The sequence below is a fragment of the Phaseolus vulgaris genome, chromosome 10 (genome assembly GCF_051622355.1).
Source record: "Phaseolus vulgaris cultivar YP4 chromosome 10, ASM5162235v1, whole genome shotgun sequence".
Lineage (NCBI taxonomy): Eukaryota > Viridiplantae > Streptophyta > Magnoliopsida > Fabales > Fabaceae > Phaseolus > Phaseolus vulgaris.
Window position 1 is genome coordinate 28383777 of NC_143507.1, and position 15745 is coordinate 28399521.

Below are 15745 nucleotides of genomic sequence, written 5' to 3' on the forward strand. Positions count from 1 at the left end.
GTATATGGTTTTAACCCTCTTACTCCTTTGGATTTGTTACCCCTTCCTAATCCACAAGAATTTGTGCATAAGGAAGGAGCTATCAAAGCTGAATTTGTTAAGAAAATGCATGAGAAGGTTAAAATGCAAATACAACAACAAACTGAGAAGTATGCCAAATACAACAATAAGGGGAAGAGAGAAATCATTTTTGAGGAAGGGACTTAGTTTGGCTTCATCTTAGGAAGGATAGGTTTCCAACTAAGAGGAAGTCCAAACTTAGTCCCCGTGGTGATGGACCTTTCCAAATCCTCAAGAAAGTCAATAACAATGCATATAAATTAGATTTACCTACCGAATATGGAGTACATGATACCTTTAATGTCATTGACTTGTCTCCTTTTGTAGGTACTAATGAAGAAGATGACGTCTTGGATTTGAGGACAAATCCTTTCCAAGGAGGAGGGGACGATGGAAGAGGGCCAAGCACCAACCCAAAGGAGAGCCAAACATCAAGACATATTGGCCCAACTACAAGGGCCATGGCTAAGAGGCTTGATGAAGATTGGAACACTACCACTGATGGCAGAGAAACTTACCTTTACATTTTCCAAGAGGTCCAAAATCAAGCGTAGCATAGTCTTTAAATTCTTGTCTAGCATAGGAATTTTCTTTTGTAAAATTGTTTAATTTGTAATTAGGGTGAATTTCGGTTCCTAAAAACTAACCTAAGTTAGATTAAGGTTTCTAGAAATTCCTAATCTAACTAAGGCCGGTCACTTTAGGCCTAATGGCATCACATGAGACACTCATTGTCACGCTTGCCATGTGTGCTTCCATTAGGCTCCAACTTTCATTTCATTAGGATTTGAATTTCCTATCAATTTGGCTCTTCATTTCCGGTCCTCCTTGGCTATAAAAGGAGGAGCCTACCTCATGTTTTCACAAGATTAATTCATTAGTGAAATGCTACCAATTTTGTGCCATTCTCACTCTTTGCCTAAACTCTCTTCGGATTAAGCCATTAATCTTCTGAAACTTCACCTTCAAGAAGAGTAGGCCTCACCTCTCTCAAACCACACTTCTCATGCACCTCCAAGGCTATCATCACTCCTAGGATATCCTTGTTTTGCCAACAATTCATGGAGCTTCCGCATTCATCAACAAAAACCGCAAGAAAGGAGACACAAATCCATCATTTGGTATCATGAGCTATGGTTCTACAAGAACTAAGTGTCTTCTTCCAATTTTATGTTTGTGTTTGTTGGTTCTTTGGTGCATTTTTCTTTTAGTTTGAGTTCATATTTGTATGCTAGTTCCATACAAATTCATATACATCTACTTTATTGTGTTTTTGAAGTTTCTTAATCTGTTTTTAAATTCCAGAATTAGGACTCCTCTGTTTTTCAAATTCTGTACTGCCTGTTTTTTGTTATGAATTTTAAATAATCTTAGGATTAGGCTATTAATCTTCCAAAACTTCACCTTCAAGAAGAGTAGGCCTCACCTCTCTCAAACCACACTTCTCATGCACCTCCAAGGCTATCATCACTCCTATGAGAGCCTTGTTCCGCCAACAATTCATGGAGCTTCCGCATTCATCAACAAAAACCGCAAGAAAGGAGACACAAATCCATCAGGTTGTTCCCATGAACGTACTCATGAACACCTTACATCGAGCTACATTAGACCCCCCATCATGTGAGCCCTGAACGCCTTTAGGTGATTCTCAAGATCTTTTGCACCAGTGAACAAGGTGATCTTGGCTGCTATGTAATGGGGTGGAACCAGCTTGTCCATAATTTGTTGGGAAAACGGCTTGGGGAACATTCTCAATCAGGACACCGACCCTGTTGGCGTAAGCTTCTTCGCAGCTCCATATTAGTCCTGCGCAACTCCTCATTGGCCTTCGTATGCTCTTCCATAGTCATTTAGGAGGCTGCAATCTCTGCCATAAGGCGTGTCTGAAGGCACTCTTGGTCGGCTCAAGCCTCCTCTCATAGTCGCTTTTTCAATGCCTGGGCTTCTTCTCGGGCTTGCTCCTACTCTTGACGATATTCCTCGTTTGCCTCTTGGAGAGCCCTCTTGGTCTCCATAATTTGTTGCAAGGCTGGGGCCTCACCTCCTTCAGATCCCAACGGTCATTGCCTTGTGTTTCTCATCTCATAGTGTGCTCAGTTGCAAATGTGGATGGGATAAAGTTTTATCGAGCCCCACGGTGGGCGCCAAATGTTCTCGTCGGTTGACTTCGATTGGTTTTCGAGTTGAGCTCCGCTTTGACTAGTCTCCACTTGGTGCTCCGAAATGTCGTTCCGCTGGGACAAAGGGGGCTTTACCTGTTGATCACACTCCAACGATCAAGTCAGTGAGAGCATTGAAACTATAAAATTACTTCAGTCTAGAGTATTCAGAAAAGTGTACCTTTACCTAGGGTATCAAACTCCTTTTATAGACATTCTTTCAACAATTTTCCTCCATGAGAATATAATCTCAACATCGAGAATATAATATTCAACAATAATATCATTCAACAATAATCTGTTCACTATTTACTTCTTACTTTCATGTTTAACATTCTTAACTGCTCTTACTTGCATTTAATATATACTTTTACCAATTTAGTTATTCCTTTATATCTCAAACAATTCAATTATTTCTTCTGTTATTTTTAATTATCTTTTTCACGTAAATTTACTAGAAAATCTGGACTGATCTCGTGACACACTATTGGACCCATACTCGGTCCAGATCGAGTTAGGCGTAACTCCCACAACAGAGTTGACCATACCTAAACGCTTGGACCAAAGTCCCACCCTGACGAGTACAATTTTAGTTCTTTATTTTAAAAAATGGTTTATTGCCTTTTAAAGTTTATGTCAATTTGATTCTTCTGAAAGAATGATTATTTTCGATTTTAAGACATAACTTATAATCATTTTTAATTGATTTATGACATGAAATAGATTGTTCCATAAGATTGCCTTGCATGAAAATTATAAAATTCAATTCATGTTTGATCCTGCCTGTTGACCAAAATGCTGGAGCTTTGCCTCGTCAAACTTGGATCGACGTATGCGCCGCGTTTGCCTCCGTCCTTCGCCGCGATCCACCTCGAGAACCTGCAAAAGACGAAACGGCGCCGCTGCGGCCGATCGCACTCCAACGCCCAAGTCAGTGACCGAACCACCAATTACTAAGAGTAACACTCAAGAACTCTCAAGGAACCGTGAACCAGTTCTCTCTCATTATACTCAAGAACTCGCAAGCGTAAAGAAGACAATCTGAACGTGCGTACCTCAGAAGTTCGTTGGGAAACTCTTATATACCTGGACACTTTCTCTCTCCTGGCAGTTACACACCTGGACACGTGGCTCGCATCCAACTGTACACGTGCCATCATCTAGAGCCTCCTTGACTTGGGCGCTGCTTCTGACTCTCTTTTGGCTAAGTTACTTATGCATGATACTACTCAGTGCATAGTTGCCTTGGAGCGCGATCTCTTTTGGATTGGCGAGTTCGGGTGCCTTCGTACACACCTTCCCTGTGGTCTCGTCGGCCGCCTTCATGATCTGCACCACCTGTTCCACCGTGTATGATCGAGCAAGCTGTCCCCCGACCTCACCCTCTGGCCAGCTGGGAAATGTCTATCCGCCTTCATCTCTGGCGATGTCCTTTCTTCGGCGATCTCTAATCACTTGGTCGCCTGGGTTTACATCTGGCGACTTCATCTTTAACCCGGTGACCGCCGGTTCTGGTGTGCTGGAGATCGGAGCACGCCAACTTAATAACTGGCGACTACACGAGCCCCCCGACTTCCTTCCCTTCTGCCAGCCAGGCGTCCCATCAACACGCCTATACACTAGCTTGATGTCACGTCATCATTTCCGACTACCAGGGCGGTACAATGTTGAAATAATTTTTTTTTTCTTTGAACAACATTTGATTGAAAACCTGAGTCTTGTGAGAAAAAAAATACTGATACTACACATTTTCAATTTTCTGATGGCATGTGATTATCACCATGTTGATTATTTTATATAGCTTAATCTAGAGATAAATGTTTCTCGTCTTAAATCGTATTGTCATAAATTAAATATTATCACCATTTCTTGACCCAAATTTAAAAGATAAATTGTTAAAATAAATTTAAAAAAAGAAAAGGATTAAAAAAAATCTTAATAATAAGACAAAGGGCGATTTTTCTTTTTTCTTTTTTCAATTAAAAAATCTATGAATATTTCTTATAATAATTTATATTATCATGTTTGTCAATGATATGCTTACGTGGATCTCCATCCTTAGACAACTCTGTATGGCAGAGACCCTATCGGTATTTCACAAAAGTACAAAACAACGTCAGCATATCTTGTTTCTTACTAGACAGAACAAAATATTCAGATATTTGTGCACCCTCATGCTAATCATGAGTTGTAAAATTAATCACAATTAATTAACCTTATCAATTATATTAGTATGTAGGCTATCACGGAGTGCATCATCACTCTATATGAGAAGTAATAGTGTTAGAGCTAAGCCTAAAACTTTAATTAGAAAGGAGTTTTATTTTCCTAGTGTAAAACTTTTACTCCTACAAAAAGAAATAGTTTAGACATGTTTGGTTTTTGTAAGTATTTTTTTGTTAAAACTAGATTATGAGCATATATAATCTAAATCACTAAAAGTTTTGTTTATTTAAAAGTTATTTACGATTTCTAATATAATTATTATTAAATTAATAAATTTATTGATTGTGATTCAATCAACATGTACAAATTTTACACTTATGGGTACATATCAATTATATACGTAAAAAAATGGTTGTTATCCCTAAAGTTTCAGGAAAATATTATCCGAACCTTAATTTACCTTATTTGACACTTAAAAAATATACCCACGTGGATAAAAGATAACGTGGGTTTGCTATCGATGTGGGACCAAGTGATATATGATTTTTGTAGGTATCTCTTTTGAATATCATATTTTCAATTTACAATAACTTGTGGAAGTAATCGAATTCAACCTAATGAGTAGGGTGGTTGACTAATATGGGATCATTACACAAATTAGTTTTTATAATATTATATTATAAAATAGAATAGGGATGAATAAAAGATAACAAAGATGAACAAAAAAAAGTAAAAGAAAAACAAAGGATATGAGAATGAATATCTCTTCTATTATTTCATGAAATCAAAATAAAATAGTATGAATATATACAAACAGTACAGTCATTCTAGATCTAGCTAAAGATAGAAAGAATCAATCAATAAATACTAAAATCATAACAGACAAAGACAAAATAAAGGTTATTCACCTCTATAAAGAGAAACAACTATGAATTAGAAAAGACACAATTAATATTAGCATCCTTCTATAACTCTTGTATCCATGTCCTTTAATACTCCAAGTTGACGAGCAAATATTGATGTGACCCATCTTGGAACAAATACTGTTGAAAGATTGAAGACTTAAAGCTTTGGTATAAATGTCAACTAGTTGCTCTGTGGTGGAAATGGGAAGCAAATGAATGAGACCCTTCTTTAATTTTTCCCTAACAACGTGACAATCTATTTCTATATGCACTGATGCAGAAAAGCAAAACTACGACGACTATTTTAAATTTAAAACGACAACTATATAGCCACATTTGATTTACACGTAGTCTTAAATCCAACACATAAGAAGACAACTATTTAGTCGCATTCGTAAATGCGAATTATAAATGCGGGTATGGTAAATAGCCATCGTTGTATATGGTTGTTTTTTTTTTAGTACAATCTGTTTAATGCTTATACCCATCTAGACAAATACATAAATTTAGAGAATCAATTTTTATATATTGATAAAAATGTATTACAAACACTAATAATATATCTTTATTTATTTAATTCCTAATTATTCATCAACTAACTTATAGTTATAAATATTTAGGAAATATGTGGACCAAGAATGTCTTAGATATGATATGGCTTCTGAAAACTGATCCTGCCTGTTGACCAGAACGCTGGAAATTGCCTCGTCAAAGGATCGACGTGTGCACCGCTTCAAGCTTCCGTTCTTCTTCGAGATTCACCTCAAGAACCTGCAAAAGAACAGAGCGGCGCCGCTGCGGCCGATCGCACTCCAACGCCCAAGTCAGTGACAGCACCACCAAATACTAAGAGCAAGAACACTCAAGAAATCTCAAGGAACCGTGCAAGCGTAAAGAGTATATTCTGAACGTGCGTACCTCAGAAAGTTCGTTGAGAACTCTTATATACCTGGTCACTTTCTCTCTCCTGGCAGTTACAGACCTGGACACGTGGCTCACATCCAGTCGTACACGTGCCATCATCTGGAGCCTCCTTGACTTGGGCACTGCTTCTGACTCTCCTTTTGGCTAAGTTACTTATGCATGGTTCTGCCCAGTGCATAGCTAACTTGAGAGTGCGATCTCTACTGGATCGGGCGAGTTAGGGTGCTCTCGTACACCTTCCCTGTGGTCTCGCCGGCCACCTTCATAATCTGCACCACCTTCACCTTCGGCGATGTGCTTTGTTCTGGCGATCTCCAATCACTTGGTCGCCTGAGTTCACATCTGGCGACTTCATCTTCAACTGGGCGATCACCTGGCATGCTGAAGATCGGAACACGCCAACTTAAATAACCGGTGATTACACGAACCACCCGACTTCCTTCCCTTCTGCCACTCTGGCGCCTTATCCACACGCCTACTCTGTAGCTTGGTGCCACGTCATCACTTCCGACTTCCAGGGCGGTACACAAGCCCCCCAGTCTTAAGCGAAGACTTGTCCAGCGAAAAGACTGAAAGAGTCACGTCAACACCGGTCTAACGTCAGCACTGACGCAGAATTCCAAGCGGTTGTACCTTCTGCTTCTCTGACGCTCCACCAAACCCCTCGTCCATCACTCGACACGTGGCTTCATCAACGGTTACCTTCAGCTACCGTTTGCGCTTCCCAAACCCATTTCGAAAAAACTCTTAAACCCATTTTCACTCTACTATTCCATCACTTTTCTTCGTATCTCCAAACGCTCTCATCTTCTCCTGCAAAAAACTCTCTCAGCGCTCTTCAAAATTCTGACCCACCATCATCCTTCATCGTCTTCCTGATCATCAAAAGGTACCTACTTTCCTTCTTATGCTGGTTTTCCTTGCATTTTAACCGATTCGCATCATCCTGTAACTGTCTGGTGCATACGTTGTGGGTTGTTTTTCCATTTCTCCTTTCTCGTTCCTTAGGGCTTCGTCTATCGTTACAACGAACCTTCGTTCGTTCGCCTTTCACCCTCCTCCCATGATCGAGTCAGCCTTTGCGAACCCTGATCGTTTCTCCTTTTCTTCTTCCTTTGTAGCTTCGAGAATGACTCGCTCAAAGATCACCCCGAATCCTCCTCCTTCATCGCGAAACCCTTCTTCTCAAGCACTCAACCCGTAACCGCGAGCGCGCGGTGCTTCATCTTCCCAGGCTGAGAGGCCTGCACCCTCCCGCCCGAACCTGGCCCAGGCGACTCCACCTACCACCGGAGGAGCCCCCGTTCCCCCACCAGACTTCAAAAAACTCTACCCCTGGGCCAACTCGACCCTGTTGAAGGAAACGTCTTCCGTGAACACTGCTGGGGCAGTTTTGCGACTGACTAAGGGGGATGAACCTAACCAAACGTTTCATAAGGAGCACGATGAGAAGATGATAGTGCTACCTTGCCCCCCCGATCTGCCCGTTTGTGCTGATGACAAGGTGAGTGCTGACGGGCCCTTCTGCTTCGTCTACACAACGCTATTCAAGAAGGTGAAACTAAAGTTTCCCTTTACCCGATTCGAGAGGGAACTCCTTACCGAGCTCAACATTGCCGCCGCCCAGCTTCACCCCAACAGCTGGGCGTTTGTGCGAGCATTCCAAGTGATGTGCGACCACCTGGGTTGCCCGCATCCGTAGACGTGTTTTTATTTCTCTTCGAAGCCAAGCACCCGGGAGACCGCCTATGGGTTAGCTTGAATGGGATTGCTGGGAGATCGATCTTCTCCATCTTCCAGCAATCCTATAAAGATTGGAAAGGGAGGTTCATCCAAGTGCGCTCCAACGACAAGGACGCCACCCTACTTGACGGCTTCCCCTTGTACTGGGTGGACAAGGGGAAGAAAGAGTCCAAGAGCTGCTTCAGGAGGCCCAGAAGTCCTGACAGCATGGGTGCATTGGACAGAGACCTCTGTCTCTTTTGGAAGAGTGTGGCGGAGGCCAACATCACTTTCCTCACCACTACCCTGATATGCTTCGAATTCTACGAGGACCAACTAGAAATTCGAATAGGTTAGAACATTTAAACTGTTGTTTCAATACCGCTTTTGTCAACTTGTTTCTGGGCGTCTTGTGCGTTGCGCGCAAGACTTTGGTTTTATTTTTTCTGCATTCTTTATCTGCTTCGCTGTTTCATACTGCCTTGTGCATTGACTTCTTCTTTGAACTAACTCCTGCATTTTTACTCTATGCAGATAACATGTTGGGCCAAGGCAAGCTCGCGGAGTTGAGGGCGCTCGCCCGAAACCACGGGTTGGCGACGGGCTCTCAAACAGTGCCCAACTCGGTGGTGGAGAAAGCCATCGCCCACGGACGATCGCCACCTAAGGGCCCGGCTCCCTCTGATGTCCAACCCGCCGCCCAGCGTAAAAAACTCGTCCTCAAAAGGCCTAAGAGGAAAACTCCTCAAGTGATCCACGAAGAGGAAGAGGAGGACGACGAGGCCACTGAAGATGGCCTTGTCACGAAGAGGAAGAGGGTGGCACCTTCTTCACCACTTGCACCACCCCCTCTTCCCACGTCGACGCCACCATCCACGTCTGCTCCTCCTCCATCATCGCCACCCCCACAAGCTCCTGTTTCACCAGTCCAAGCGATCCCGCTGGTCACTGCGCCACCTGCGGTTGAGGCCCAAGAGCCAAATTTCATGGAGGACCCCCCGAGTGCCTCCACACCATATGTATCAGCTGGAGGGGGTCCCCCTTCAACTGCCTCAGCCGCAGAGGTTGCTCCAATCGGGGATGAGGTTGCTCATACCTCGCCGATTCTGATCACTGAATCCCCGATGCCGTCACCACGCCAAGAGGCGCCTACTGAAGAACCTGCTAAGGAAGGTGGTGACGAGAACCAACAACAGGCTCCCACAGTGCCTCTTCAAGCAGCAAACCTCCCTCTCGAGGTTACAAGGATGTGGGAGCCTCTATCTGCTAAGCTGAAGATGATAGCAGAAGACATCCCTGCCATCATAACCAGAGCGGTGGAGAGCTCCACCAGGAGGCTCCAAGACGACCTCTTCAACCTCAAAACCGAGAATAGCACCATCAGGGTCGAGGTGGAGAAGTTGTCTACCAATCTGACACTTGCGGAGATTGAGCACTCCCGAGTAGAAGACGCGATGAGCACCGAGCTCAGGTTGGCGCGCAAGGAGGCCACTGATCTCCGCCACAAGGTTCAACAACTTGCTCAAGAAAAGATCGAACTGGAGAGCAAGATTGTGCCTTACCGCGTCAGGGTGGCTGACCTGGAGGCTCTCATAAAGGCCGACGCCGCCAAGGTGAAGAAATTGGAGAAAAGGTCAGCCGACCGAGAGACCCTCCTTGGGCAGGTGGAAAAGGCAAGGGACGACGCCATAGCTGATCTCGCCGAGGCCAACAAAGAGAAGGGAAAGATAGCTGCTGAATTGGGCCAAGTGCAAGCGAAATCCAAGAAGGTTGCTGAGGACCTTCTCCAAGCTCAAGAACTCAACGAGCAACTCAAGAAGCAAGTTGAGGAGCTGGAGCAGCATAATAAGGGACTGAAAGAACAAGCTGAAAAACTCGAGAAACAGATTGAAGAGCTCAAGAAGCAAATTGAAGATCTCAATCTGAGTTCCGCCCAAATTCTGGCTGCCGGATTCGAGGCTGCACGGGAACAGTTCGCCTGCTTGTTCCCTGATCTGGATCTCGGCATGGTGTCGCTGAACAATGAAGTGGTGGATGGAAAAGTGGTGCCCGCCGAAGACTGATCAATTTAATCCACCCACTGCTTTTACATTTTCCCTTGTATATAACTTGTAACAAACTTTATGTCTTTTCGTACATATGTTTTAACCTGATATTTGCTGTTAATGACAAAAGTCTTCGTTTTTCCTCTTATAACTTCTTCAATTGCTTCAACTTTCCTTGCGTGTTTAATTCCAAAGAAATGACTTAGCAAAACTGTAGGCACGATCTTTGACTTTAACTGCTTCGAACCACCTCAACCTTAAGCAACAATCACTTTAACAACTCGCAAACTTAAGGCAATTAACCTTATCGTAAAAATACTCCTCGAGCAACAAACTTTAAATCAGCTACTGGCTTAAACACTGCTTCACCCGATCTGCTTCATCAAAACGGGTCTTTTACCTTTCTCGCCACTGTTTGAACTTTTCCTGGTTGCCAGAGACTCTTGGCGATCAGCTTCTTTCTGGCTTTACGCCTTGGCCATTGTTCTTTGATCTGGGGGTAGAGGCGCCTTTCGGATCCTCCTCTACCTTTCTGAACCTCAGGACCACAGGCCGGGTGGCTAGGCGCTCTCTTCGAACCTGCCTTAGCCACCCTCCAAACTTCGTCCACCCTTAACACCGTACCTGAACTCGTTCGAGACGAGAAGGATTTTATCTTGCCTGAGCTCGCTCATAGGCGAGAAGGTCTTTAACTCGCCTGAACTCGCTCATAGGCGAGAAGGTCTTTTACTTGCCTGAACTCGCTCCTAGGCGAGAAGGTCTTTTACTTGCCTCTACATTGCCCCAGGGGTTACATCTTCTCGCCCCCAGAAACACTGAGGACTTTTTACTGGTGCCTCTACATTGCCCCAGGGGTTACATCTTCTCGCCCCCAGAAACACTGAGGACTTTTCACTGGTGCCTCTACATTGCCCCAGGGGTTACATCTTCTCGCCCCCAGAAACACTGAGGACTTTTCACTGGTGCCTCTACATTGCCCCAGGGGTTACATCTTCTCGCCCCCAGAAGCACTGAGGACTTTTCACTGGTGCCTCTACATTGCCCCAGGGGTTACATCTTCTCGCCCCCAGAAGCACTGAGGACTTTTCACTCTTCCTTGCCTGCACTCGCTCGACGACGAGGAGGTCTTTAACTTGCCTCAGGACGCGCGAGGGCGTTGAGGTCTTTTAACTGGTGCCTCCGATCGCCGAAAAACGATGAGGACTTAAAAAACTTTAACTGATGCCTCCAATCGCCGAAAAACGATGAGGACTTAAAAACTTTAACTGATGCCTCCAATCGCCGAAAAACGATGAGGACTTAAAAACTTTAGCTGATGCCTCCAATCGCCGAAAAACGATGAGGACTTAAAAACTTTAACTGATGCCTCCAATCGCCGAAAAACGATGAGGACTTGAAACTTTAACTGATGCCTCCAATCGCTGAAAAACGATGAGGACTTGAAACTTTTTAGAAAGCATGCTATATTTCTTTAACTTGCCTTGAGTCGCATATAAGTGACAAGGTCTTTCTTCAAAACTTTCTAAAAACAACAGGCACGCAATCTAGAACAACTTGTATTTTGAAAACTCTTCTTTTATTGGGTGGCCTCATTAAAAACCCTCCTTAGGGAAAAAAGAGTGCCCCCTTCAACTGTTTTAACAGAGACATTGTAATGTAACTCGTGTTTATCTTTACTTACAAAGTTCTCAACTGTAATACAACTTCAAGTGCGTGGCGTTCCAAGTGCAAGGAATCGCCCCTCCTTCCAATGTCTCTAAGCGATAGGCGCCGTTCCCGAGCGCCTCGATTATTCTGAACGGTCCAGTCCACTTGGGCGACAGTTTATTCTCCATCTCGTACTGGTGGGCCTTTCTCATCACCAGGTCGCCTTCTCTAAACTGCCTTGGCATCACCTTCGAGTTATATCTTCGTTCAATCCTCCTCTTCACCGCCTCAGCCTTCAATCTCGCCTCTTCTCTGACCTCATCCAGTAGATCCAGGTTCAGCCTTCTCTCTTAATTCGAGTCTTCCTCTACAAAGTTCTGGAATCTCGGCGAGCTTTCCTGAATCTCTACTGGAATCATCGCATCACACCCATAGACTAAGCTGAACGGGGTCTCATGGGTTCCTGACTGCTCGGTGGTGTGGTATGCCCAAACTATACGGGGCACCTCCTCAGCCCAGCTTCCCTTGGTTTTTTCTAGCCTTCTCTTCAAACCTCTCAACAACACCCGATTAGCTGACTCCACCTGGCCATTTGTCTGAGGGTGCTCGACGGATGCAAACACTTGTTGAATTCCCACCCCTTCGCAAAGCTTCTTCAACAGGTGGCTTGCAAACTGAGTCCCATTGTCCGACACCAGGCGTTTAGGCACTCCAAACCGGCACACGATGTTCTTCCACACGAAACCTTCGATCTTGTGTGCGGTGATCTGGGCCACTGGTTCTGCTTCGATCCACTTGGTGAAATATTCAATTGCCACCACCAAGTACTTCATCTGCCTGATCGCCAGCGGGAAAGGTCCCAGGATGTCGATTCCCCACGTATGAAACGGCCAAGGGCTATAGATCGACTTCAACTCCTCGGGAGGCACCTTATGCCAATCGGCGTGCTGTTGGCATTGTTTGCAACATTGGGCATACTTCTTGCAATCTTCTCTCATCGATGGCCAGTAATATCCTGCACGGAGAGTCCTCGCGGCCAGAGCTCGACCCCCGACGTGGCTTCCGCATATACCTTCGTGGAGCTCTGCCATGATTCTCGTGCACTTCTCGCCATGTACACATTCCAGGAGTGGATGAGTGAACCCAAACCTGTACAGATCGCCATCAATCAACGTGTACTTGCTAGAATTTTTCTTTACCTTCCTAGCATCTGTCGGATCCAGTGGGAGAAGGCCATCTGCCAGGCACCGCTTGTACTGTGTTATCCAGGTGTCTGGCTCATGGATAGCGCAAACCTGCGTCATCTTCACCTTCTCACCTCGACATGCTCTAATTCTCGGCGATCTCAGCGTTTCTTGCGTCAGGGACTTATGACTTCTCGCTGCTTTCTCCGTCGACTTGCTTATCTGCAGAACCAGGTGATCTGCTACAAATGCTCTTGGCGTCTTCAGAGTTTCTTGAATCACCGTCCTCTGTCTACCCCCCTTACCTGAACTGGCGAGCTTGGCTAGCAAGTCAGCTCGGGCATTCTGCAATCTGGGCACATGCACTACTTCAAAGGAGGCAAAGGAACTCTTCAATTCCTGCACATACTCCAAGTAAGCCGCCATTTGTGGATCTTTAGCCTGGAACTCGCCTGTTACTTGCCCCGTGACCAGCAGCGAGTCACTCTTCGCCATCAGCACCCTGACTCCCATCTCTTTAGCCAGCAAAATCCCGGCGATCAGCGCCTCATATTCTGCTTGATTGTTACTGGCTTTGAAGGCAAACCTCAGAGATTGTTCGATCAGCACGCCGTTGGGTCCTTCCAATATGACTCCAGCACCGCTGCCCTGCTGGTTCGACGATCCATCCACCGAGAGTACCCAACGGAAATCGTCCCCTTCAACTCGCGTTGCCTCAGATGAGAGCTCGACCACGAAATCTGCAAAGATTTGCCCCTTAATCGGGCCTCGGGGCTCATATTTGATATCAAACTCTGACAATTCTACTGCCCACTTCACCATCCTTCCTGCAACGTCAGGCTTCTTCAAGACCTTCTGGATGGGCAGGTCAGTCATCACCAGTATTGTGAAGCTATGGAAGTAGTGGCGCAACCTCCTCGCCGAAAATACCACAGCCAGCGCAGCCTTTTCGAGGGCCTGATACCTCGCCTCGGGCCCCTGCAACACCTTACTCACAAAATAAATAGGCTTCTGAGCCTGATCTTGATCCTGGGCGAGCACCGCACTCACCGCCCTCTCAGTTACAGCAAAATACAACCTGAGAGGGGTTCCCACCAGCGGTTTGCACAGAACCGGCGGGCTCGCCAGATACTCCTTCAGCTTGACGAAGGCTTCCTCGCACTCCTTCGTCCAAACAAACTTATTGTTGCGCCTCAGACACTGAAAATAGGGATGGCCCTTTTCTCCGCTAGCTGACACGAAGCGAGACAGGGCCGCCATCCGACCTGTTAGCTGCTGAACTTCTTTCACCGTAGCTGGGCTCCTCATCGCCAAGATGGCGGCACACTTATCGGGGTTGGCCTCTATGCCTCTTTCAGTCAAGAGGAAACCCAAAAACTTTCCAGCCTCCACGCCGAAAATGCATTTCTCTGGATTGAGCTTTAATCTGAACTTGGCGATCGTTGTGAACAATTCTTCCAAGTCTGCAACGTGCTTGCTCTTTTCCGGCGAGGTCACGACCATGTCATCGACGTACGCTTGCACGTTCCTTCCCAGCATTGGTGCAAGTACTCGATCCATCAGCCTCTGGTACGTGGCCCCCGCGTTCTTCAGCCCAAACGGCATCACTATATAGCAATAGCACGATCTCTCCGTCATGAAGGCTGTCTTCTCTTCATCCATGGGATGCATCTTGATCTGATTATATCCCGAGAAGGCATCCAGGAAGCTCAGCAACTTACACCCTGCAGCACTATCTACCAGGGCGTCTATGCTTGGTAAAGGATACGAATCCTTTGGGCAAGCTTTGTTCAGGTCGGTGAAATCGACGCACATGCGCCATTTCCCGTTACTCTTCTTCACCAGCACGACATTTGCCAGCCATTCAGGGTACTGGACTTCCCTGATGTGGCCTGCAGCAAGGAGTTTCTGTGTTTCATCTTTAATCGCCTGCCTCCTCTCCTCGTTGAACTTTCTTCTTCTTTGTCGCACTGGTCTCACCAAGTTGTCCATCGCCAGATGATGGCACAAGAAGTCGGGATCAATCCCGGGCATGTCCGAAGCGGACCATGCAAACGCGTCCAGATGCCGCTCAATCACCTTGGCGATCTGGTCCTGGAGCTCGACCTCCAGAGATCTTCCCAGCTTGAAGATCTTTCCCCCGATCTCTTTCTCGAGCCACTGCTCGACAGGTTTTGGCTTGGATTCTCTGGCGATCACCGCCCTGGCGATTCCCTGCTCTCTCGCTTCCTCAGGGCGATTTCGCGCCTCTTCCCCCTCCAGCTCAGCGTCCACCATCTCCACCTCCCTCCCGACGGTCTCTTCTGTTACCGTTGATCTGGGCTTCACACCGGGAGGTGGGGTGGTTGTTACATAACTCACTGATCTCTTGTTTTTCAGGCTATTCTCATAGCACTTTTTTTGCTTCTTTCTGATCAGACTTGATCGTGATCACCACCCCTTCCATAGACGGCAACTTCACCTTCATGTGCCGAGTCGACGGTATAGCGCCTATCCTGTTAAGCGTGGGCCTTCCCAACAGGATGTTGTATGCTGAAGGAGCGTTTACAATGAGGTACTTGATTTTCTCTGTCCTCGAACCAGCCTCATCTGTAAACGTGGTTCTCAACTCAATGTACCCCCTGACCTCCACCTGGTCACCAGCGAACCCATACAGGCACCCTCCATAGGGCCTTAGCTGGTCAAGGGGCAACTCCAGCTGCGTGAAAGTCGGCCAGAACATCACGTCTGCCGAGCTTCCCTGGTCCACCAGAACTCTGTGGACCTTCCTTCCCGCCGTAATCAACGAAATGACTATGGGGTCGTTGTCATGGGGCACAACGTTCCGAAGATCCTGCTTAGTGAACGTAATGTCTACCTCCGGCGAGTGATCTTCAAACATATCCACTGTCATCACCGACCGCGCATACTTCTTCCTCTGCGATGCGGTGCAT